Source organism: Balaenoptera borealis (assembly GCF_965194805.1).
Source record: "Balaenoptera borealis genome assembly, chromosome: 13".
Lineage (NCBI taxonomy): Eukaryota > Metazoa > Chordata > Mammalia > Artiodactyla > Balaenopteridae > Balaenoptera > Balaenoptera borealis.
In genome coordinates, this window is record NC_138870.1 from 49986357 (window position 1) to 50009649 (window position 23293).

At 36.9% G+C, this 23293-nt stretch overlaps 1 protein-coding gene and 1 long non-coding RNA gene across 11 annotated transcripts in view; one reads left to right on the forward strand and one right to left on the reverse strand.

Moving 5' to 3' along the window:
* Positions 1-23293, reverse strand: part of LOC309609610 — a 705176-nt gene that overhangs the window by 337163 nt on the left and 344720 nt on the right. The window lies entirely within an intron of this gene.
* SLC16A7 (solute carrier family 16 member 7) overlaps positions 1-23293 on the forward strand; it is a 171879-nt gene that overhangs the window by 108645 nt on the left and 39941 nt on the right. The window contains exon 1 of one of the 10 annotated variants that reach the window (XM_082351255.1): positions 14-8017. The exons of the other annotated variants lie outside the window; for them this stretch is intronic. The gene's annotated coding sequence lies outside the window, so the exon portion shown is untranslated. Of the gene's footprint in view, positions 1-13; positions 8018-23293 lie in introns of those variants that run through there. 10 annotated transcript variants of the gene reach the window in all.

Below are 23293 nucleotides of genomic sequence, written 5' to 3' on the forward strand. Positions count from 1 at the left end.
GTAAGGTTCTTTGGACTAAATACAATTCTGGTTTAAGAAAGCAATTGCTCCACGCCACAGTATTTTACATGTAGTGCCTTGGTACATTAAAGCCCTGTTTTCATATTATCCTCACTTAAAACCAACCAGAAGTATAATTAGGACTGAATTTTTAGTGATTTTAGTAATTCAACATCTTAAACTATTCACTTCATTCTGAGTCTTACTAGAGTATTTATTTGAACGAGGATGTCTTTGCACAAACTAAGATTTACTAAATTATGGAATTTTCAAGGGTGGCACATTTCCATTTAATTTGCAATAGAGTCTATACTATAATGGTAGTATCGTTTCCTAATATTGCTACAGTTGCTTTTTTCTGAATGAAAAAGAAACTCAAGTTGCTGACAATCTATAAGCCTAGAAAGTAATTCACTTTAAGTTGCAAAATAGAGTGTTATCATGTATATTCTGGATCCATTCAAGTTCATGTGGATAAAATAATTCCTTATCTCTGTAGTACTTATTAAATATGACATTTTTTAATTTAAATGGTTGCCTGACGATTATCTTGTTACATTCCATGTTCAGATGAGGGTATGATTCATAAGGGATAATGAATAAATAAGTACCATATTACTTCTGTTAAAAATTATTGGAATTATTAGTTCATTGCTGTGTCACCTATCTGCTTTAAATCAATCCTAACAGCAGACAAGACGGTCTACAGATTTTTTTTAGTCATTACTTAAAATACTTAGATTTTAGGGTTTTCATTTTCAACTGGATATTTGACTTTAAGAAACAGATATACACTCAGAATATAAGCACTTAAAGAAATTATACAAATCATCTTTCAATGTCTTACTCTACAGGTGAGGATAATATGGTTCATAGTGATGCGGATACACCGTTAGGAATAATATCCAACATGTGTTCATATTTACTTTCAGCTAAGGCCTCTCTAAATGCTTGCTATGCGTCATAGGACCTAATTCTTTTAACATTCTGTGAAATAAGAATTACTTCTTTCCATTCTATAGCCGAGGAGATAGATAAAGTACTTTTCCCAGGTCAAGTAGCTCATTAGTGGCAGATAGAAATTGAGACTCCACACATGTAATCACTATGCTCTTTTGCCCTTCTCTTACCTCCATAAAGTAAGTGACAGAGCCAGGTCTGTGCAAGGCCTTCCAGAAAGCTGATTCAGCTACTGCCCCACCAAGGTCATTTGTTTAGTGGCATAATAATTATTCTTTAGGGTATTGTCTTCTTATTGTACTACCAAGGTAAAAGTTTGATCCCCAAATAATCCTGTGTGTGTGTGTGTGTTGGTGGGTATTTTCTACTTTCTGTATGTCAGTGATTTTACATTAATCCACTGTATGTCTCCATTACCTTTTTGGTTAGGTTAAATTGATGCATTTCTGTTCCAGTACCTAAAGGTAACTTTAAAGTGCTATTTGGATATGTCAATGAAAACCTTTGCTTTTAAAACACTTTCTGAGATTCTACACTGGACAGTTGCTTTAAAGGTTGTACCTGTGTTATCTCTGATGACTGTAGAAACAGTAGATACTGTACGCTGGTCTTGTTCCTCTATCCCATGGGTCAGGTGTTCCTTAATCATGTTCTGCTAAAGCAATGCAGAAAGCCATCTTGTCCTGAATTCCAAAATATGCTAATATGTCATTTTTCCCCCTTCTTAAATATAACTGAAACAGATTCCTCTAGTGAATTTGTGTAAGTCTATTGAATTTGGATTTTGGGTTCCATACATTAATAATTGTCAGTTGAGCTGATCATTGACTAACTTATAAGCAACACAAAAATTTATGTAATTTTTTAATTAAGTCAAGTCTCAGTTGACTTTATTAGTTTTAAGCAAACAACCTCAAAGTCCCAGGGTCTTAAGGGAATTCAAGCTTTTTTCTTACTCAAGTAATGTTTTATCTAATGGCTGTGCCATCACCTAAGGCTTTGTAGTCTTTCCTAAATGTACTCCATCCAGCTGGACAGAGAATGAACACAGATAGTGTGGAACATCATCTGGGATATTTTAGGGGCCAGGCCTGGAAGGGTTAAACGATATTTCTGTACACCTTCCATTGGTCAGAACTCTTACACTGCCCTACCGAGAGGCAGGGGCAGGGTTGCTGGGAAATTCAGGGTTTCTAGAGGAAGAAATAAAATAACATAGAGCAAGTCTCAGATAGAGCTTGATAGATACCCCAATAATCAATCATTCTCCATCCGATGAAAGCAGGTTGTATTTATAGACGTACCATGATCATATGACATTCTTCCACTCCCAGGCTGGCTCTAAAAGGAGGCTTAGAATGAAGAACAACGTAATTACTTTTCTCAAACCAATAAATCTCAATGCCAAATTGTAAATAAGTAAATAAATATTTATCATTAAATAACTGTTTTTATTTTATTTGTGCTCTTATTTTCCCATTTTTAATACATACAATATAGATGTTAAAAAGCACAAAAGAGAAGTCTTTTGAAGTTCATCAAGAAAACTGTAGTTTGGTAAAATAGCAATTTAGAAAAACCTGCCTTAAAATGTTTAGGGTAATAGATGAATAAAATAGGTATAAATTAAAGATCCACAGGGATTTTGTATCTAGTTGGTTTAAGAAAGCAATGCTAGACACATGACAATACTTAGTAGGTAGTGATTGAAGATGGTAATATCTAGGTGAGTTCTGAGTAAGTAGTTGGAAAAAGTGCTTAGAGTCCTTACTCATTAGAGCTGAGACATTTTGTACATCATCTCTGCCATGGAGAAAAGTCATCAGAAATTCAGCTACCCTTTGGTCTTTCCCTTAAAAGTAGAAAAGTAATTCCAGGTCCATTGCCTGCTGGATAGAACTGTTACTACCTGCCATGTCCACTGTTGCATGGAGAACTCATACACTTACATGGTTTGTTGGAAATAACATCCATGTCTTACCTTGATAATTAGTTTTTAATTTTTCTAACAAGAAATATTGGTACATTTAAAACTGTAATCTCATTATGAAATCAATTCCCCTTATGTGGGTGCAGATAACTTTTTTCAGAAACATAGTAGCTATTTAAAACAAAAAGTCTGATAGACTCAATTAATCTAAGACACAGACATTGGTCCTGTTACTAAAGTGGCAGTGCTTTTCCACGTATGGTCCACAGATTTTCTGCTTCTGAATCATGGGTCTGTTATTAAAAATGCATAGTTCTGGGTCTTATCCCAAACCCTTTTTTATCCGAATTTCTGTTGGTAGAGTCCAGAAACTTACATTTCAACAAGTATCTCTGAACTGTTGTAAGAGCAAATCAATATTTGATTTAAAAATATTGTATTTAAATTTTTCTCTAATATTTGAAAAATCTCTACTTATAGAGGCCTTCTAGGCTGATGATTATTAAATAAATTTAAAGATGTAAAGCAAAAAGGCATATAGTTTACTATGAAGTATAATGAGTCTCTCTACCAAGTAACTGAAATATTGTGTTCAACATAGTGCTAATTACATTAGCCTAGAGAACATCTAAGATCTGACACTCATTAGGGCTTAGCACTCAACCTATTAATCACCGTGGTGGGGTCACTGGGTAAGACGGAGTGTGTTCAGAGGCTTGGCCTGTGATGTCGGGGCTGGAGTCTCTTGTAATGATTAGTTGGCATTTGGGCCTTGGTAGCAAGGTATTATCTTCCCTTCTTATGTCTGAATTAAAAATGAAACTAATAAAAGACATGCAGGATGGATGGAAAAGAATGCAAATTATGTTTACCCTTTACTTCATCCTTAGAATAATGGCATTAAATTACAGTACCCCATCTGGCCATCCATATGGTCTCCTGGAGCTCTAACGAATTTCAGCAAATAGGTCGAGGAGAGTGGTCACCCCATTAATAAAGCACTAATTAGAGGTAGAAAACATACTACGATTTAAACTTTCCACATTGTTTAGACAGATATAAGGATTTATTTTGTAAACAGTGATTATGTTGGACTATCTTTTAGTGCAATGTGTGTCTTTGTTGCTATATCAAAAGATAATGTGAACATGGTTAGCTACTCAATGACAGAACACAGATTTGGCGCTGCCAGTCTCTGTGAGTACCTCATGTTATTTTTCTGGTAATATCTGTTATGACTTGGAAGAATCAGCCATTCTAAAGTGGAGAGTTGGCTTTGTCTCCATGGCAACTTACTCTTCTGTTTTATGTGAGCAGTAACTGCCGATTGTGCTAAAGGAAGGGTGATGGTTTTATGATGGACTACTTTACCCAAGGGACCAAGCATCAGACCACTGAGCTTATTTTACTGGAGGCCAACAAGCAAAAGGTTTTAGGCATAGGAGGTTGGTGGCCATAGTATATAATGTGTATTTTTCTATTCTTTTTAAAGTCTAAATAAGCTCACTATATTATTTTGCTCTGTGCTCTAAATATGTTTGCAGAATGAAGGAGACTATGAAAATAAGTCATATAGTGCTGTATCTTAGCAGCAATTAAAACAGAAAAGAAGTTCATTCTAACCTTGCAATTAAGATACCTAGGACTTTCAGCTTAGCTTTACAAAACCCAGAAAGTACCAGGTACACTTGGACAGCCCTGTGCAAGCAGGTTGTGTCCTTCTTATACCTACACCATGGTGGGTTATTTTTTCATCCATGAATGTAGATATTGCTAAGGTTTTCCTAGGAAATATGGTCCAGTGTGGCAGAAACCATTTTGCTCACCAAATTTCCATGTGCTCTTGAATATTTCCCAGCTTCCCTTTTATTTATTTATTTATTTATTTATTTAATTTTATTTTTGGCTGCATTGGGTCTTAGTTGCGGCATGCAGGATCTTCATTGTGGCATGCGGGATCTTTTGTTGCGGCGGAAGGGCTCTTCATTATGGCACACAGGTTTCTCTCTAGTTGTGGTCTGCAGGTTTTCTCTCTAGTTGTGGAGCGTGGGCTCTGTAGTTGTGGCGCGCAGGTTCCAGAGCATGTGGGCTCTGTAATTTGTGGCACGCCGGCTCTCTAGTTGAGGCGCGTGGGCTTAGTTGCCCCATGGCAGGTAGGATCTTAGTTCCCTGACCAGGGATAGAACCCGTGTCCCCTGCATTGGAAGGTGGATTCCTTACCACTGGACCACCAGGGAAGTCCCCACGTGACTAGTTCTGACCAATGAAATGTGAGTGGAAGGATGTTTGTCATCCCTGGACACCTGGACAAGGCAGTTCCAGCTGGCGTGGATCTTCCTTTTCCCTTTTCCCCACAACCTTATTTCATATGATATGGCTACAAGGGGAAGATCCTTGGTCCACTTTACACTTTGAATGAGTAAGAAAGAACTTTTTATTAAGCTTCTGCAGTTTTGTTATGTGGAATAAAACCTAGATTATACTGATCAGTACAAACATGAAGGCTTAGATTGTTGTGTATCTACAGTATAAATTATGTAAATTTTAAGTAAGGGCTAGAACAAACTATGGGATGTCCTTAGTCATTGAGCTTATATTATGTCATGAGAAGGTTTGTACATATGCTACTTTTTCAGATCTCTGTTAGAGAAGAGGAAGCCTTCAGTATCTCAAATGAAAAAGGAGTCGTAAGTGGAAATCCCATTGCCATTTTTCATGGGAATACAAGTGAGAGGCAGGCACTTCAAGGCACAGAAATAGGGATCAAATAATGCCCATGGAACTTTCTTTGTACCTCTCAAGGCAGGGATGGAGGAGGCAGGAATCAAGGGCAGATCCTAAGTATGCTTAGGCCTTTGAGACTATTCAAGGAGATACTTTCGCTACAGAAGGCTGCTAATCCAGTCCACATACTATTGGATTATTACTAAAGGTTATTTTCAACAGAGAAAATTTAAGAAACTTTACTGAAATCCCTTTTGATATGTGTGCTTTAGACAGTGAACATTTTACTTACAGACTTAGGAAAAGAACCTACTTACTAATTTATGGCCTGGCAAGAATAAGAATATCTTTCCTGATTTTGGGCTTAAAATTTCTCTAAAATACACTATTTTCTCATTACATATTTTATGCAGATGTGTTTTGGTTGCAAATGACAGAACCCTTATTCAAACCCCCTAAGGTCTAAAGAGAAAACATTCCTGCACACAGGTCAGAGGAGGGACTCGGGTACCAGCATCTTCCAGGTTGACTAGCGCAGGTGATTTCCATCTGTCCATCACATTGCTCTCTCCTTTCTTCTGGTGGGGTAGCCTTGTCTATTTACTTCGGTATCCTCCCCCCGACACAAGGAAGATGATTACCGGCTTCTCCATCTCATATTTCAGTCTCAAATTGGACATGAGAGAGATTGCCTCTCTTCCCTAAATTATACTTAGACAAATTCTAGGGAAGACTGCTAGGGTCTGGCCTCCTTTCGTCTGCCCCTGCAGGCAGTGGATGAATGAGGAGCTAACATTGGCAGCCTGAGTGGAACTCTGTATTTGGTATAGGAAAGGAGCAGTTCCCTAAAGGAAGGATGACACTCTTCCCAGAGGAAGGAAGGCTTCTGAAGAGACAAAACAATAACTGCTCACTGCCCTTTTAAAAATAGAGTAATATATGATTTCCCAAGAATAAAACCACGTGTTGCTTTTACTAATCACTCATGAGTAACTTTACAATTAGATAATTTCTCTATAGCTAAGTGGCTATCTAGGTATATGTCAAAATGCCTATACCAGATTGTCTAATGAAATATAACATTTAGTAGCCAACCAGAGGACTCAACTGTACCTGACAAGAGTTGGCCCCTTGAGTGGAGCTTCGAACTGCAAAGTCCTGGGATCTCCAGAGGGTTTATTAATGGCTTAATAGCCCCGTGAGAGGCAGAAGAACATTGCCATTAAAATAATGAGCTCCAAGATAACAGATATGAAATGTGGACTTGGCCACTTTGTTGTTTGGGCCGCGCATTTGACCCTGGATCCTCAGTTTCCCCGTCTGTAAAATTGCAAACGAAAAATATGTTTGCATATGTACATATGGTATCCACTGGTCAGGGTTGTTGTCATGAATAAACGATTATAATGTATAGATAGTACTGAGTTCCATGCTTAGGAATTTTTAGTATTTGATTCGTGGTAGTTGTTCCTGTGTTCCTGTGTTGATCTTGATATTAACTATTATAGAATGAAATTGCAGATTAGGTTCACACAAGATAGTAAATCTGACTAGAGCAACCTGTGCCAATAAGGTTTGGAAACAGAGGGTGAAGCAAGAAATAAATAGGTCAATAATCAGTTCTAAAAGAATACTATGGCTTTTACTCATATTTGCTGTGGCATCTCCCCTATGCCTCCTACTACTCAGGTGGTGAAATGGACATAGATCATTCTTTGGGGCCATCATATATCTCTGAAAATCCTTCCTGTAAATAGGGGATTCCCAACTTTGTGATTTCCTGCCTCCCCAGGTAAAAAGCCAGAAATTTACTTTCATAGAATTCCTTTCACCTAGAGTACCCAGGACCCATTAACCCAGTGTAGCAAGGCTAGGTTTGATTCAGAAACCACTGATGTGAAGAAACAGATGCCCCAGAGAACACATCCAGATGAGATGGTTGCAGATAGTCCATGATCCAAAAGCAAAACAAAAATAGTGTCAGTGTTGGGAGTCGGTGGGATTTGTGGTATAGGCTGTAGGGTCTGTGGTCATTGGTGGAAGCAGTTGGTATGCCTACTCTGGAGCAATCCGTTTTATAGTTTGATTTAAGCTGTGCTGAATTGTGCCTTCTCTGCAAATTCATAGCTGAAATCCTAACCCTCAATATCACTGTTTGAAGATAGGGCTTTTAGGAGGTAATTAAGGTTAAATGAGGTCATAAGAGTAAGGTCCTACTCCAGTAGGATTGGTGGCCTATAAGAAGACGAAGAGACAGATCTCTTTCTCTCCATGCCCACACACCAAAGAAAGGCCATTTGAGGACACAGCAAGAAGGCAACTGGTCTGCAAGCCAGGAGGAGAGCTCTCATGAGGAATCAAGTTGGCTGGCACCTTGACTTAGGACTTCCAGTCTCCAAAACTGTGAGAAATAAATTCCTGTTGTTTAAGCCACCCAGTCTATTGTATTTTGTCATGGCAGCATCCAAGCTTGTTTTTTGTTTCTTTTTTTTGATCCTCCCTTATATTCTGTGAGTTACTTTTCATGTCCTTGTTGAATGCTTTCTTCTTTAACTAACTAGAAAAGATTTATGATAGATATATGTGGGTTAAATTTCTAAAAGGTCCTAGTGAGGTCTAGCATGAAATACTTTCCTGAACTATATTGGTTAATTTGCAAACTATTTCTATGAATGTTTCTTTCAAAAGAAGGAGCCGTTCTCTGCCCCCTCAAACAATATATATATTAGGATTGGGAATATACAACAGTTTTTTTTCAATTAACTACTTTAAAAGGACATTATAAAAATTAAATTTCATATTTTCATGTGCTGTGAGTGACTTAAGTTTGACAAATTATGTTAGAAAATTGGAAATACCCTTTGAATACTTTTTTCTTTATTTCTTACAAAAATAGTGACTTTGGCAGAGTAATTGATCTATTCCAGAGAGATTTTTAAACAATTAATCTAGATGGCTGTACTTGAGCAAGAATTTGCTCCGCCAGTTAGAATTACATATGCAGATGTGTGATTCATGGATCTGACCCTAAGATGAGATCCCCAACTGTGGCAGAAATACCAATTATGCACAGTATTTGTTTGTGATCATCAGAGGTGGGGATGTGTAGGTAATCCAGTGTCATAATTGGGGACTAAACCTTATATAGTTTCATTCATTCATTTATCCTACAGATGTACATTGAGCATCTACCATGTGCAAAGTAGTGGCTTGGCACTGGAAGGCCACACCAAGCCATCAGACACCAGATATGCTTACAGAATATGAAATAGATATTTTCACCTTTCTCTAATAACACTTACGATACACATGAGTAAAGAAACATAGTAGTTGCCATGAAACTATGTAAAAAGGAAAAAGATCTCAAAGCTGTGATCAGGAAATGTTTCTTGAGCTGAACTTGAGGGTGAGGATACAGCATTGATCAAAGGAAGGGAAGTATTCAAAGCAGAAGAAATACTATAAATGAAATCCCTAAAAAGGAAGAGTTATAGAGAGTTCTAGTAGCAAAGGAGGTGAATGGGATTAATACATGAGGGCAAGATGGAGAGAGGTGTGGTTGATGGCCTAAAGTCCACTGAAATGATCCTGGGAAACATATTTTGTGTCCATACAGACAGAAGAGATCAGAAGATGGGCATCTAGGATACCAAGATCACAACTCTGAGTACTCTCCCTGCTTTTGTTCTATTTTAAGAACATATTCATAATCCTAATGTGCTAAGATACAGTTGATTCTCATTATGCCAGTTAGTTAGTTATGTTCTATGAAATTGCCATGGACACTGAAGTATTGATTACTAAGCTCCCGTTCCTAAGAGAAATACAGGGTTAGGTTCCTACAAGCCGCTGGTCACAGTTTCATCAATCGATCAATACATAACTTTGTTTTATGTGCGTTTCTGTTTAAAGACACCTTATTTAATATGTATCGTTGATTCATTAACATGGAACTCATGACAAACAGCATTATAACTCATGCCTGAAAGAAAAATATATAACATATATATTTTCTCTGTAAGGCACATCACAGTCTTCTTGTGCTTAAGAACACTAGCCAGCACTTCAGCACTATGCTTGAAGGCCATTTCAAACAGCAAAATCACTAATAAAAGTACAAAAGTGTGGAAAATGTGGCACTAAATAGGGAGACACTTGTTTATAGTGTGAGAGCTGGAAAAAGATGGCAGAGTGTCACCTTCTTTGACCTCAGCTGGGAACATGTGTAGCTGCTGGTTCCAGTTTGTCCCCAGTCTGCACATCTCTGTGGATGACAATGAAAGCACTGCGAGTATTGATTTGGGGGTTACGAATACATTTTAGTGAGTACGCAGGTTCAAAAATATGGAACCCAAGGATAATGAGGATTGACCGTACCTATAGACTTTCTGTGATAGAATTACTGTTTCTTGTGCTGTATGAAAAGATCTGAGTTACCCAACATTTTTATTATAATTGTTTTATCTGTTGTTTTTAAGAATGCAATAAGCCTGCACAATCACAAAGCTAATTTACATTAATGTTTATGATTACAGTGATGCATATTGATTATCACCCTCAATTTTACTGAAGTTCTTACTAGAGGAATATAAATTTCTCAAGCTATTAAAGTAATAATAATTACACTTAGAATCGTTCTGGTCACTAGGGGGGCATTAAGTGGAAAGCTTTGGGCAGCTTCTGTGGGAGCTTTGATAGATTTTGGAAGCAGTGCTCTCTAGCCTTACACTGTTCTCCTTAGGATGTGCTCTGCACTCCCTAGGAATGTTTGATGGTTATAGCGTGTTTTTGATTCATGCCATTCTTCTTTGGCCTCACCTCCCATGCAATCAGTGATTGGATTAAAGATTCATCTGAAGGACTAAATGGAAGGAACCTATATATTTTCTCAGCACCCCAGTAATGAGTGTGCATTTCCGGAAAGCTAAATAGGAATAAACCCAGGAAATAGAACTTTGATCTACTTTGGATTCATCTGTTCTCTTCAGATGATGAGTGAAAAGGATCTGTGAATAAGAACATGAGTGAAATCCAGATAATGAAAGGAGAAACATTATGTGTGTGTTAGTGATTTGGAGTTTCTTTTAATTTTTCCAGATTTCTACCAGGTGACACAATGTTCAGGTCCATGACTTATGTTGATGAAGAAGAATCATCTAGAGACCAAAAACATTGAGAGCAACATTTTAGTCCTATTAATTAGAAGGAAAAAAAATCAGAGTAAGGTAAAAGTATTTGAGATTTTATCTCATTGGTTGAAAGCTGTTATGATATTAGTGGAAAGATGCAATGGTACGTGCTGTGGAAATGACAGTTGTGAAATCCATGTGGCAGAAATAACAGACAGTTGCTTATCTGACTTCTGGGCTAAAGAAACTGTTTTTGAAACAGAGTTCTTTCTCAATGTTGCAGATTTCTGTCATCTTCCAGAGTGGACATAGATCTAGAGATTGAGAAACTTTTTAAAGTTACTCAATTTCTTTGTCCCTTGTTGTCTGGAACAAACTTTTCTTTGTCCCTTGTTGACTGGGACAAACAGAAAACAAGGGACATGTGGGATGCGTGAGGCGCCAAGTCCATCACAATTGCAGAGAAGTTGTTGTGTGCCATCATCTTTTGCTGTGAATGGCTGCTTATTGTCTGAACAGATTTTAACACGCTAGACACACAAAGTGAGCACCATACTTGGTAACATAATGCGGCCAGAGAAAATTCAAAACAGAGAAGCTAAAAGGATGAGAAACATATATTTGTGAGTCTGTATTTGTTTTTGAAACAGAGAATACCTCTTCTATCAAGACAGACAAATCAGATTTTGTCTTTATAGGGTGGAAATACCAAGTCTAAAAAGGGAGATAATAAAACAATATGAAGTCCTGAAGGGTATGGATTATGTGAATAGTTGTAACTAAATTCCACAATATTGGAATTGCGGTGCGAGAGAAGGAAATGTAGGGCCCAAGACAGCCTGAAAAAGGGAAATTTTATAATATGACAGTGATAAGCCAATAGAATTTATGATCCCAATAAAAAAATGAATTAGACCAAAATTTTAACAGAATCAAACTTTAGATAAATGCACAAATGGTAGATCTAGATATAAATGAAAACAAAGGTATTTAACATATATTCCTTATCAATTCACCCATATTGGGGTTGTTGAATTGTGAATTTACTGGGAATAAGATAGCATGTTAATCTTTCAAGAAAACGGGACTCATACCTTGGTCTCTATGACTTTCATGCTCATATTTCTGTTCACTTTTCTGTTTTAGTGATATGAGAACCTTATCCTTTTCTTTCCTGCTCTCCAGGTTGGGGTAATGTGCATCAGCCATATATTCCATCAAATGCATTATGGCATCACTGTCAAAAGAATACAAAATTGGAAGGAGAGTAGATTTGTCCTAGTTTGGAATTTTCTTACTTTATTGTTATTTGTATATTTATAGTTGACTAAAATTTCTTATTACGTCACTTTTTTTTTCTTGTAACATACGTTCATGAATTTGGCCTATGTTTTCTTGAAATAGAATATGGTCAAACTTGTGAAGGCATAATTAGTTCTCATGCCAATAGAAATATATCTTTCTATTATTGAAAAGGACCTGTCATGGTAGTATGAACTTCCTATGTCACTAAAAAAACAGAGAGAGAAAAGTATAACTTTGAAGTCAGATAGGCCTAGGAATGTCCAGTTTCTAATTTCTCCTGAAGCGTGTTATCTATCCCCTCAAAGCTTTAGTACTTTCTCTAGAAAATGGGAGGACGTTATGGATTCCAACCGGGACACTTTGTTGTAATAGAAAAGGTAGCGCTGGAAGTAGTGGTTACCATCATCATCATGATCACCATCATCATTCAGCCCCCCTCCAGTGAGAACCTAACTCCGATGTTCACATCCTTAAACTTGCCATTACCAGTAACTTTTAAACCCTTCATAATCTCAATTTTCTTGTATTTTACTCTCCAACACTAGGTTCTATCTCTCAGCCCATTTCCTCTAGTATCCCAACTCTAGTAATCCTTCAGCCCACTGGTACCATCCATCTATGTACTGATACTGCCACACTTATCAGTGCTCCCCTCATGCCATCTTTACCCTCCTTACTTAGCTAAATAGCAGATTCAATGATTGTCACTTCTTTGCATACATTCTCAACTTGTTTACCTACCTACCCATTTTCCTGCATGCCTTGATGAAACCAGAATTGGTTAAAGCTGGCTCTTCACCTGCTCAGTGCCTGCATCTTCACAGCTCAATGTAACTGAAGAAAAACATGCTGCAGGATGTACTGGTCTCTTAATTGATGATCGGTAATCTCAAGAAGGCCCTTAAGCTGCCTGGTAACCATACTTCATACTTTAGGCCTATGTATGAAGCATCTCTTCAACAGTTCCACTCAAAAGCCTCATAGGCATTCTCACTTAAGCTATGTAAAATTGATCTCCTGAAATTCTTCCCGAAACCTGTTGATGAGGCCAAGAAGATTGGAGCCATCCTTGATTTCTCTGTTTATTATTTTTTTTCTTAATCCTACTTAGCCCATCTTTTGGTTCTACCTTCTAAACAAATCCAACATTTGATCACCTCTCACTGCCTCTGCTGCCATTACCTGGTCCAAGGCATGATTATTTGTGGTCCAGTTTATTATTGTAGCCTATGATTTGGTGTCCCTGTTTCTGAATATAGCTGCCAGTGAAATTCTGTTGGAACCTAAGTCTGATCTTGTCCCTCCTCTCTGCAGACCTACCCTAAGCTTCCAAAGCTCCCCATCTCACTCTGAATATGACATCTCCTTCGTTACTTGCCTGACCTCATCATTCTCCCTTTTGCTCACTCTGCTCAGCTACACTGATCCACCTGCTGTTCCTAAGATGTGCCAGCCTCATGGGGACATGCTTTCACCTCTGGGATTTGTACCTATTCTTCCCTTTACCTGGAATTGCATTTCCTTGATGAATATCATTTATAGTATGGCTACCCCCATGCCTCCACTTCTTTCAGGTCTTTACTCAAAATTCATCTTCCCAGAGAGGCCGTCTAGAGCTATCCTATCTAAAATTTCAACATCACATCCACACAGTTCTGTCCTCTGTCCTTGCATTATTTTTCCCCTCTGTAGCACTTGTCACAATTAGTTTTTTTATTAGAAAGCTTTCTGTGATGATACAAATGTCCTTTAAATCTGATTGTCCAATGTATGTTATCTATTAGCCACATGTGGCTACTGAACACTTGGTATGAAGTTAGTTTGAGAAAGGAACTGAATTTTTATTGTATTTTATTTTAATTAATTTAAATTTAGAAAGCCTCAGTTGGCTAATGGCTATCCTGTTGGACAGTGCATGTTTAAAAGATAAACTTTCACCCCCCCCTCCACTGGAATATCCTCATGAGAGCAGGGATTATTTTCCCTCTTTTGTTCACTGTTATATCCCCAGTGGGTAGATATACCCTAGAACGTAGTAGTTTCAAGCAACTTGAAACTCCTTTGGGAAAGGTCTTTGGAATATAACGAATAGCTATTTTCAATTGGTCAAACTGTGTTTTTTAATCAATATTTTTAACTGTTTTGAAAACAGAATATTTAAAGTTTTTAGGTATATATTGATAGACATACTAAGTATATGGCTTTTTTTTAACATCTTTATTGGAGTATAATTGCTTTACAATGGTGTGTTAGTTTCTGCTTTATAACAAAGTGAATCAGCTATACATATACATATATCCCCATATTTTCTCCCTCTTGCATCTCCCTCCCACCATACTACCAAATGTAAGTATATGTCTTTTAAGTAGATGTTCCAGTTTAAAAGATAGGAAAGAAAAGGTAGAGAAAAAAAGGAAGAGAGGGAAAGATACTGATTTCAGAAATTATGTTTCTTCTCACTAATCTCACTGCCTTTTAAGTAGCTTGATATCAAATTATATGGTCTAAAATCTTATTGGCCAATTTCTGATCCACTAGATTTTAATGACTCTGTTAATAGTGAGCAAGTTAGTAAATAATATTGAAAATTAAAAGGATACTGAACTGGGCACCAGGAAACCTGACTTCTAGTCTTGGATCCTCCATCTTCAGGCTCTCAGCATAGCTGGCTGTGATGGTACAGGTTGTGCTCTGCTCCATTTATCCTAAGACCTAGTACCCTCAATTCAACTCCTCCCAAACTCACCACTCAGTAATCATTACTTACATTTCTGAAAAAAAAAAAAAAATTGGGAACTTTGTATGATACAATATTTGGAAATAAGATTGTCCAGAGATTTATATTTTATGGCCAATGCATAAATGGATCAGAATAGAGATATGCAAAGTCACCTTAAATAATAAGAAAGAACCTCTAGGCTCTAGTAGTAATCATACTAAATCCTTTTATTCATCTAAATAAGAATGATACTCAAAAGGAGTGGTCATGAGGCAAAACTTGTCTAGTATCTATCCAAACACTGTCCAATGGTGAAGGGACTTTAGCCAACTGATACTGAGTATTACACTTCTGTTAGCAAGATTATTGAAAATGTGAGGTGGATATAAATGTTGTATTGAGAAGGAATATGAGTGCATGTTTAGGTAGAGTCTGGTGTTTAGACATGGAAAGGTGAGTTAATCCCTGTGATGACTTCTCCGGTCTCCATAGGCTGACTGTGGAGAGGTGGGTGCTCGAAGAGGGAGGACGGGTGCTTTGAGGACAGAGGGAGTGGTGTGTGAAATCCCAGAGGGTGGCAAAGCTGGATTATTAGAAAAGTATATAGCAGCTCTGGGACACTGTTGAGATTCCATTTGCAGTTTGAGATCATGAAATTTAAAGGCACCAGTCAGGACAGTTTTATGATTTTTCTACACCAATCTTCAGGTCTTTAGTGTAAGTGTGGGAAGGAGAACCTGCCGGGAACCTGCCTGAGTTCATGCTGAGTTAGGTATTTTCCAGATAAACATTATGGAGGAAGGAGTAAATGAGTCAAGGATGCTTTTGAAGGAGTTGTTATAAGCATTAGCCATCCAATTTAAATCTACAAGGGAAAGAAGTGTAGGAGAACTTGATAAATGTTGGAGGTTGGAGGGGGAAGCAATAGCACCTACAGATTGGAAACCTTGATGAGACTGAGAAATTGTTAATAGCGAGAGTAAGAGCAAGTGAAATGAAAGGTTCAAGTTGGTGAGGGGGATGTTTATACTTGAATTGTGGGGGGAAGGTAGTGCCGTATTGGTTGATGACAAATTCCAACTTATGACCATTCAGTGCATCATTGAGGTAGAATTCGACAAAAAAAGAGAAAGAAAGTGAAAAGGTCAGGGGAAATAAAAAGGTCAAGAAACTACAAAGCTACACGTATATTGATGTTCCTAAGAAAGATGATCGGCAGTGAAGTAGAGATAGACTCTTTGCCAGGAGCCAGCCATGAAAGTGAGTGGGTGAGACCCAGTTGACAACAGACAATAGCAAAAAGGAGGTTGGAGAAGTTGCCATAACTGGATGGAAATAGCTTCAAAGAAGCACAGATTTATAAAAGCTGGATAGGGAGTTTAGAGGTTGATAGAAAACAGGGAGAACATATATGCAGCCTCCTGGCCCTGAGTACTTCTGTGGGAGATAAAACGTTTTGTGATTGAAGGGGCATCAAGGGCTGTAGTTTTATAATGGAACAGCCATGACATTCGATAAAGCCAAAACAACAAAAAACAAACAAACAAAAAATGGGAGCGCCACAGTGCACAGGAGAAAGGTAGAAAATAGAGTATCAGGTGATAGATTTGATAGAACGGCAGGGCTATGAAAGATCACTTCTCAGGTGATTAGAATGAACAAGGATTTGATGCAAATTGGACTAGGACCAGATAGAAGAGTGCAGGCACTCACTCAGTTCTAGTTCTCTGTTCCTAAATATTTCGTTTTGTGACATGGAGGCATCCACTGCATATTCTCCTCTTTGCTACACACAGGGTATATCCCTGATGGCTGTGTTAATGGCTGGCAGCATTTAACAGTCTGTCAATAAATGATGATGGCTTGAACTAGCATGGCAAATAGTCAAAACGAGTTTGCCCAGAGGTGATGAATATGCTCTTAGATTACTGACAAAAATAGAATTTGAGTTTATAAGACTCAGAACCTATCCTCAAACATGTTCTAGATTATGACAGCCATGCTGTGAGACCTATGGGATGATATTCAGCCATATTTTCCCCTGAAGGGACCCACACTTCTATATATTGTGGTGTACTTTTCTTTTTCTATTACACAAGAAAGTAGAAACCTAGAAATTTTGAAAATTTACCAACTTCTGAAATAAGGAAATATCAAATAGGTACATGCCCTACCTAGATATTTGTCTGAGATTGTTTTTCCAGTTTGTCTAAACTTTTACCTTAGAATTCACTTTTGTAAATTAAAAATTGTGAAGTACTTTTCCACTTCAGATTGTTAGTGGTGCCATTAAGTTGGGTGAAAGTCATGCCCCATATGTATCATCAGTGGATACTTAACACATTCTCATTAATCATGCCTGTGCGTGGTTTGGATAATTAAGTTCATAATTATCCAATTTTCCCCTTAAAGTCGCTTTTTCTTAATTTTGAGCTTAATATTAAAAGCTACACAATTTTAGAAAACCCATAGGAGGTGAGGGTATCTATTGGTATTATAACCAATAATAATATTTGATTACCAGGCAGGTCAAGTGGGTATTTCCTTTCCTTTTCCCATCGTCTCTTTCTGACTTCTTTGTGTAAGTCTTCTATGGCAAAAAAAGAAAAATTATTGTCTGGAAAAATGGTGTCTTCACTCTCTCTGTGTCTCTTTTGTCTCTTTTTATTAAATGTCATTTTCTAATTCCCATATCATTATTAATTCAACATTTTCATTCTTTTCATTTGATTATAATTTTATAGCCTTAATTCTTTAATTATCTGTGAAAACTAAAGCTTTTATGACTCACCTTTCTCTACAGGAAGCCCAACTTTTTTTTTTCATCCTAGTAAAGTTGAAGAGTTTTATAGTTAGAAGGTGTTATTAATCAGATGCCTTTATGGTTTTTAAAGTGGTCATGTAACAAAGGGATGAATCCTCACCTTGTAAACAGATTTGTTTCATTAATTTTTCACTTAGACCAAGTTGCTAATCGTCACTTAAACTCAGCCGGATCAAAGCAGGCATCTGAAAACAGAATGATAGTTCAGGAGAAGCTAAACACAGCTTTCAAATAGCACGGTAAGCCTTGCTGACACCGTAGCTGACTTTGATACCTGGGTAGCGCTATCCAGTTGTCTGCTTCTGTGAGAAAAGTTAAAAGTAGGTCTGGAAAGAGATTCATTCTTTAAAATTATTGATAATTATTGAGAATCTACTTTTGTTGTAGTTGGTGGCCTGCAAGCTTTCACATTTGCAAAGAAACTCTGCAGTGTCTACACAGAGGTCAGTTGTGACCCAACTACTTGTGGGAATCTAGATTAATTTTCAGGAGAGAGGTTCTCAACCGTTAGCTCCACATCTACCAGGAATGATCGAAGGCTTACCCTGCAGGTGTCCACATCACTTATTGTTACCACATTTCCTTATTATAGTCAGTGCTCTTTGGGATCCTAATACAAAAGGAAAAAATCCTGCGACACTTACTTAGGTACATCTCTGTGAGCACCATCTACCAAAAAGAACTCAATCTGTTAGTCCCATCCACATAAATATTCTTATATCTGCTCTAAAACCCTGGGCTCTCTAAAGTTAGAAATAACCAGGAAACACAGCTCCTAAAATGATAAACTGCTGGAGTTTCCAAAATTTTTCTCTATATCCTATGCTAGTATATAAATACATTTTAAGTGTGAGAATTAGGTGAGTATATATTAGACTCACTGTTATGTAGTTGCAACTGAGTAAAATATTGGTAAAGCAAAAAGCAGTATTATTAAATAAACCAAGGAGGTCACCAAAAAGCACAGAGAATGACTTAGCTAAGGAGCACTAGGTTGATGGCCATATTTCAGACAACATTTTTCCTGAGTATCTGGACCAAGTCCATATATTTTACTTTTTCTTTTCCTAATTTATTAAGAGATGTATCCAGATTCCAGGTGGCATGTTTATTTATGCTCAGCAACTCTCTCTTGAACTACATGCTTCTCAGAATGGAATGGTTTAGTACTTTTCTATTCCACTGAAATATGACTCTAAAAAGAGCTAATAAGGAACTTTCAAACTCTGAAGTCTCTTCACCACCTATGCTATCTAGAGCAGTGTCTATCCATCCAGCCTTCCTACATAGAGCCCAAGACCCATAGAGAGCTTTTTTATAGATCATAAGCAAAAGGGGAGGAAAATCTATCACTCTACAAAATAAATCATCATGAAAGTGTAATCTAAAGCAAATAAGTTGATTAAATTTCTGCTGGACAGGTTCTAAATATCTTTAAGCCAAGTGTCTTTTCTTGTTTTGTTTTGTTTTGTTTTGTGTGATGGAGGGGCCGATCTAATTCCTTTTATAGAATAAATAGTTAATAATGCATACTACAAGTTAAATGCAAAATATTCAAGCTCAAACATGTTTAGATATTTTATTCTTATATATGTTCAAAACTGAGTCAAAGAAGAAGCTACCCTTAAGACTTTTTCAGAAAACCTTAAATTAAGTGACAAAAAGCAGTGATATTTTATATTTGTGTAGCATTTAAAAATTTTTAACATTCTTTAATATGCATTACCTCATTTGAATTTTGAACAACTTCTGAGTTTGGGGAAGGATATGATCATCATTTTCTAGGTTACAGAACTGAAGTTTAAAAGGTTAAATGACTGGCATAAGATCACAGGACTAGTTGTAGGAAAGCAAGCCTCGTAGCCCCAAGCTCGGTGCTTTGAAGTCTTTGGCAGCAGGATAAGAGTCCCAGATATGTCTCATCAACTTTTATCTCTACTTTTTCCAATCCTTGAGTTCATTGGCTATCTAAGCACTTTAGACTTAAAATAAAAAGACTACATTTCTAGCCTTTACTATTGGTTAGCCATGTGACCCTCATGCAAGGCACCTAAACTCTGAGCCTGACCTATTCATCTCTACTGTGGTTAGAATGCAGTTCCTGGCTCTTTACACAGAGATCATGTGACGCACACCCAACCCAGACCGTGCTCTGAAAATGACTGGGTGCTGCTCTTCTAAAATATAAATAAATACTATTTCCTAGTACTGTACATTTCATCTTAAGGTAAAAGTCATAGGGTCAAACCTCAACTCCACCTTTGGGAGCTGTGATTCCAGACAAGTCCTTGAGCCAATGTGAGAATCTGTTTTTTTCCACTGTAAAATAATGATTTTTCAAGTGATATTTATTTATTTTTAATTTTCTTCCAGTTTTATTGAGATATAACTGACATACAGCACTGTATATGTTTAAGGTATACAGCATAATGATTTGACTGACATACCTCATGAAATGATACCACAGTAAGTTTGGTGAACATCCATTATCTCATATAGATACAAAATAAAAGAAAAAGAAAAACAATTTTTTTTTCCTTGTGATGAGAACTCTTAGGATTTATTCTCAACAACTTTCATCTATAACATACAGCAGTGTTAATTATATTGATCATGTTGTACATTACATTCCTAGTATTTATTTATCTTATAACTAGAAGTTTGTATTTTTTGACTGCCTTCATCCAATTTTCAGTGATATTTATTCATTACAGATTGTTGTGCGAAGTCAAATGGAATAAACAAAAGAGTAAAGGTCTTCATACACTGAAAAGGTGCTGCCATGCAAATATACATATATTGGAGAAAGGCCTCATTAGCATGTAGTATGCTTTAAAATGTTACATTTTTGAGTCCGTATGTCAGAAATGTAATGGTTCTTGAATCTTTATGGGTTCTAAAGGAAGTAAGCCAAAGCAGGTACATGAAAGGGTGGAGGAGGACCGCCTATGACTAAAGCATAATGTGTGACTTTTAACTGGCTTGTCTTCATACTTTTGCCCTTCTCAGGGAGTTTCAACCTCCTCCTTCCTTTATTTCTTAATTTTCTCAAATACCCAAGGTTCTTATTTTTCTGCTGCTTTATAAGGGACTTCATGAAAGTTGAACTGACATTCCATACTGACCCCTCCCTTTATGATTCATCACGGTTCACTCCATGAAAGTGACTGAGTGCTTGAGAGCCAGTTGCCCTCCTAGGCTGGTTAGCTCCAGGCCTTCTTACCCACTCTTGCCAGCATCTATCTTGCAAAAGAGAGGGTGTTGGATGAAGAGCTAATTTCTGTAAGAGTTGACATATGAGATCACTCTTTTTAAAATTTATTTATTTTATTTATTTATTTTTGGCTGTGTTGGGTCTTTGTTGCTGTGCGTGAGCGGGGGATACTCTTCGTTGCAGAGCCGGGCTCTAGGAGCTCGAACTTCAGTAGTTGTGGCACATGGCATGTGGGATCTTCCCAGACCAGGGATCGAACCCATGTCCCCTGCATTGGCAGGAGGATTCTTAACCACTGCGCCACCAGGGAAATCCCAGAGGTCACTTTTTAAATGTCTTGGTTGAAGAAGTATGCAGTTTATTCTCACTAGTATGTGACAGATATCCCTGAGGTTGGCCACACTAGGGAGACAAAAGAAGGGATCTAGGAGGTGAACAAACATATTTAAATGGTAATTTTACACCCTTAATGTGCAAATGCTGCCAGTTGTCTCAATTCAAAGCTGACTTTCTGGCTATAGAGGGAATTCACACAGTAATCTGAGAAATTCAGGTTAGAATCACAGATATTCCTAAAATTTCCTTAAGATTATAATTGGTGATGTGGACTTGGAGACTTTGACGGTTTAGATTATTGTAATTTTTTTATTTATGTAATTAGATACTGTTCAAAAGTTATATTTGAAAGAAAAATTATGAAAAGATTAAGAAGAGTTGTTTCATGAGATTTACAACCATATGTTTTTTAAATCCTCATATATTGCTATAAATTCATACATTCGTGCATTACTCTCTAGTTTCTTAAAATTCAGCTGGAAGTTTCCTTTTCTATGACACCAATAATAAAACCCAATACATTTCCTGTATAATTAAATCATCTTGAAAAGAGTTTAAAACATGATATAAAAGTGAAAGCAAAATTGTCTTTTATAGCTCATGAATATATTTTGAATGGTCTCTGTGTGCTTTGTGATCTAGGTGGCAAACAGCTAACGTGTAAGTAGTATACCGCTGCGAGGTTCCTGAAAAGTCATTTTGATTCGAGACATATTTAATTTCTACCTCAGAAACATAGTTTTTATAATAGAAGAAATGCTTTTGCCACTAGGAAACCTAAATAATATTCTCATCACAAGCATAACATGCTATATATCCTTCATGAAGTCGGTGTATTTCATTGGATCATTTTAATGTGCTTTGGCTGAAGAATATCAATTTCATTCTTCAGATGAAAGGAGTTTCCAGTAATGCCTGATGTCTAAGCATCATTTGTAATACAAATGATGGGGAGCCTGTGGCTTAATGGCCACTAATTTATTTTGAATTTATGATGCATTGCGGCCATTAGAAGTAAGCTGCTTTACATCAGCTCATGGGGAATAAGAGTTCTCTTTATGGTGGGTTTTATTTCTTGATGCCACACAGGAAAATGTGCCATTTTAAAATGAAAAAAAAAAAAAAAAAGGAACAAGTCTGCAATAAAGTGAGATAAAGTCAGAAGTCTACCAATTCCATGTAACCATTCTCATATATCATGCACATCACTGTGCCTTATCATAGGTAACAATGAGGGGGGTATTTTTAAAGGAAATACTGTGTGGCCCTCTGGTTTTGCATTATATTCAAACATAAATTTAACATGCAATTTCCACTGGCTCTTTTAAATGCTGTTTCTTAATATATATTTATCATGGACTATTTCAGAGTAAGTAAAATATAAATTTTATGTAATGGAGGTTACCATATATTTAAATACACACCAATATTAGACTAAAATTAAACTCTCAAGTAACACTTATCAAGTATAAACTCTCAAGTGACACGTATCAAGTATACTATTCTATGATTGGTACCACAGGAAAAGAGAGAAGCAGAATGCATTCATTTGCCCTTCAAGGAGATTACCATCTACTTGAGATAACAAGATTTGTGTAGGAAAGTAAATTTTAAGGCATGGTTTTAATAAGAACTCAAGGCAAGAGGTGGTGAGATTTATTCCCACATTTGACAATAGGTGGCGTCAGTGGTTGGAAACAGGAGAGCAAGGCTCCAAGGACGGACCCTCACAGACATGGTGGAGTTTGAGTCTTAAAGGAAGAGCAAAACATGAGTAGAAACTTGAGTAGAGAGCAAAGGATAAGAGGAAGATAATAGATCATGAAAGAATGTAAAAAGCAAAGTGGAAAACTGTGAAATTGAAGACAGGTAACATGATGAATGGGCCATATCTCATTTTTAGGTATTTAGTCTTTATTCTGAAGCTGATAGACAACAGTTTTAAGAAGAAAAACCATGATCAATAATAAGCTTTTTGAAAGATCACTCTGGTCATCTATTTGTGTCTTGTAATAGGCAGTGCAGACTTCAAGTAAGAAAACAGAACAAGGATGGAAGAAGAAAATGGTTTCAAAGTATATTTAGGAACTAGAATTGGCAGTACTTTGTAATTAATTTGATGTCAGATATGAAACACAAGGAGTAATTTAGG